This window comes from Tachysurus vachellii, chromosome 7 (genome assembly GCF_030014155.1).
Source record: "Tachysurus vachellii isolate PV-2020 chromosome 7, HZAU_Pvac_v1, whole genome shotgun sequence".
Lineage (NCBI taxonomy): Eukaryota > Metazoa > Chordata > Actinopteri > Siluriformes > Bagridae > Tachysurus > Tachysurus vachellii.
In genome coordinates, this window is record NC_083466.1 from 22,301,199 (window position 1) to 22,304,928 (window position 3,730).

Genomic DNA, 3,730 nt, shown 5'->3' on the forward strand with positions numbered 1-3,730 from the left:
GCCAAAGGCAGGTAAGGTAACGCCCCTTACCCGAGTGCATAATGCACCTGCACACGCTACCTTTCCTCAGTTAACATTCGCTTCTCGCGACTTCTGCTCCTACCTCACAGCTCCCTGTTTTTTTGGACTGCACTTGTTGTCTTTAGGAGGACATATCGGCTGATCAGCCTCTGCCAGATGTGCTCGTCCTCAACCAGGATAGCTTTGCGAGCCACCCACGCTCGCGCCCCCCCTTTTTTCTGTGCTGCCCGCCTGCCTTTTTGCCTTTTTTTCTTTTTCCATGGCGCTTTCTAAAGCGGCACCGGTTACTCCGGTGGACAGCCTATCGCGAGCCTGCCCGGCCGTGTGCGGCGCGCTCATTGCCACGAGGGATTCCCATCCCTTCTGCATTGTCTGCACGGGGCTCAAGCATGCGCAGGAAGCTCTTGACCTCCCGGAGAACTGTAGCCATTGTCTGGCACTCCCAAAAAAGCTCCTGCGCAGCAGGCTCAAAACGGCCGCTGCACAGTGTGTCGATTTCGGGCTGTCCGACTCGGAGGGGGAAAAAGACGACGCTGCTACTTCCTCTGACTGGGCCGACATGTGTCCTTCCCCGTTTGAGGATTTGCTACCGGCCGACGACTGTTTCCCCGACGGACCGGCAGGTTCCGGGGACGAGGTCGAGACGGGCCTTCTCGATGGCTCGGATGACGAGGAAGCCATCCCGTCTTCCACGGTCCCTCAGGCTCCCTCCGCCCCGCCTCAATCGGTACTGCTGGAGCTTTGTGAGCACGCTGCCGCGTGGCTCAACATCGAATGGCCGGCTCTCCTGAATGCTTCGAATCAGGAGAGGGATGTGTATGACGGCAAGCTTCTGGGGCCTCCTACCGGCCCGAGAAAGCAGCTTCTGCCCCTCCTCCCTGCATGTGCTAAACACATGAGACATTGCTGGGGAGATCCACTTGACCTGAAACACGGTCTCGCGGGGCTTGAGGTGAAGGATATGGCGGGTCTGGGCATGGGCCACCCCCCCGTGATCGAGCCTTCCATCACCAGACACCTTGACCCATCTCAGGGCGGGCTGCTCGCCCCACCCAAGCCCGTCCTCCCGGGCAAGACGGATCGCTTCTCCGCGTCATCAGGCTTCATATAAAGCCTCTGCTTTTTCTATCCGAGCTCTCAATGTCTCCTCGCTGTTGTCCGCGTATCAGGCTGAACTCCTGCTTGATTTGGGTCAACTGGAGAGTGGGTCGCCATCGCCCGATCTCTGGAAGGAGGTTGACACGGTCAATGACCTCGTTCTCCGCAATGCCCGTCAAGCTGTCCATTCAAGCGGGCGCTCTATGGCTTTGTCGGTGGTCAGGGAATGCGCGATGTGGTTTAATCTATCCGGGCTCCCCGATAGTGAGAAGCGTCGCATCGCAGGAGCGCCGGTTGAGCCGGGTCAAGCTCTTTTTGGCCTGGCATTGCGCTGATGCAGCAGCGCTGCGACGATAAGAAGAAGGAGGACGATGATTTCAAGCTGTGTCTTCCTAGGAAGCCGGCGCAGCACCAGACGCCATCTGGGTGGACGCCATCCGCCTAACGCTCCTGCTGCGGGACGCCAGTCCCACTATACGGGCAGGACCAACAAACCCCGTGGGAAACCACAGGCTCAGCAGAGCGGCTCACCCCCCGCTAGGCCCTGGGGTAAGGTGTCCTTCATCGCAGCCACGGCTAGGAAGCCTCCCAACCCCGCCCCTTCGGTCCAGAAATGAAAGCGGCCGACCTGATGTTCGGCCACAGGGGGTTTTCAGTCCGTGTCCATGGGCGGCCAGCCCCCCGGACACCTGTTCTACCCTCCAAGTTCGCCCGTCCAAAAGACGGAGGTCCTCTTTCGGCGAGGTCAGCCCCTCTCGCAGGCGAGGGTTGTTCTTTGTTCCCCGTGTCGTCCGGAGTCCCCCTTCACACTCCTCTCACAGTTTCAATAAAGGCTACGGCCCCAGTTTTCCACAACAAAATGAAAATTTCTCTGGTTTTGCCACTTGAGGGCGCCGTTGCGCCATTAATGAACGATCCGGCCGGATCGGCTCCCGGCGTCCCGGGGAGTCACATGACGGCCTGGCTGTCTGTCTCAGCCCCCGATTGGGTGATTCACACAGTCACGAGGGGTTACAGATTTCAGTTTGCCATATCACCTCCGCGGTTCAACGGAGTGGTCTGGTCCTACACGGACCAGAGCTCCGCCCACATTCTGACAGACGAAATCTCATCTCTTCTCCAGAAGGGAGCGATTCGAGTTGTAGCCCCGCATCTAAGCGATCAGGGGTTTTACTCTCGCTATTTCCTGGTCCCAAAAAAGGACGGCTCTCTCCGTCCTATTCTGGATCTCAGAGTGTTGAACAAACATTTACGGAAATACAACTCCAGAATGTTGACACACGGCTCTCTCATACGATCGATAAAGCAGAACGATTGGTTTTGCTCGGTCGACCTAAGCGATGTTTTTTTTCACATAAGCATCTATCCTCCGCATATAAAATTCCTTCGTTTCGCCCACCAAAGCGTATGTTACGAATTCCCGTGTGCTCTCACACATCGATGCGCTCGGTTTCAGAGTCAATGTGTCAAAGAGCAATTTCACTCCCGCTCAGGAAGTTATATTCTTGGGCTTGGAGCTGAATTCCGTTACGATGCGCGTACGCCTGTCACGGAATCGTATTTCTTCATTCATGAACTGTCTCGCGCGGTTCAGGGAAGAAATGCGGATACAGTATCGCACATGTCTCAGGTTACAGGGTCTTATGGCTTCGGCTATCCATGTCTTGCCTCTGGGTCTTCTGAGAATGAGGGCTTTCATGAAGTGGATTTTGTCCCTTCGTCTCAGCCCGTTGCGCGATCTTTGCCGCTATGTCATGGTGCATGGCTGCGCTGCGCCACTGGAGAGCTGCGGAGTTTTACACGCATGGGACCCCTCTCGGGGCGATCATGCTGCGGAAAGTGGTAACGACAGATGCCTCTTTGACAGGGTGTGGAGCCACTCAAGAGGGCAGATCAGTGAACGGTGTGTGGCCGGACTCACTTCATTCAGCCCATATAAATTACTTAGAGCTCCTCACTGTGTTGAAGGCTCTAAAGCATTTCTTGCCTCGCCTGCGGGGACAGCATGTGCTGGTGCGCTGCGACAATACGACAGCTGTAGCACATATCAACCGCCAAGGCGGCATGCGCTCCTCCAAGCTTCACGGTCTGGCTCACAAGCTGGTGTGGAGCGCACGGCATTTCCTGTCATTACGGGCGACTCACGGCCCGGGCTTTTTGAACAGGGGTGCAGACCAGGAACCCGCTCTACGGAGAGTGGCGGATAGTGAGGCTGCTTTGGGAGAGGTTTGGCCAGGCTGCCGTCGATGTCTTCGTCTCGCATGAAAACGCCCACTGTCCTATGTTCTTCTCGCTTCGGGACGAGGACGCCCCCCTCGGCGTGGACGCTCTGGCTCATCCGTGGCCCAGCACGCTACTCTACGCTTTCCCTCCGCTCTGCCTGATATCTCCGACTCTGGCCAGGGTCGCTGTACAGGGTTTGTCTCTGATCCTCATAGCTCCCAGGTGGCCCAAGGCACCTTGGCTAGCGGAGATAATACCTCTGCTATATGCGGAACCTTGGCCCCTCCCGTTGCGCACGGACCTCCTGGCCCCAGCGAACGGGGAAATCTTTCATCCTCACCCAGACAGGGTGGCTCTCTGGGCCTGGCCCGTGAGAGGGCGAATTTAA

General features: G+C 57.2%; 1 pseudogene; it reads left to right on the plus strand.

Annotated features, from left to right (window-relative positions):
* Positions 1 to 1,732: 1,732 nt before the first annotated feature.
* Positions 1,733 to 3,730, plus strand: LOC132849242 (uncharacterized; annotated as a pseudogene).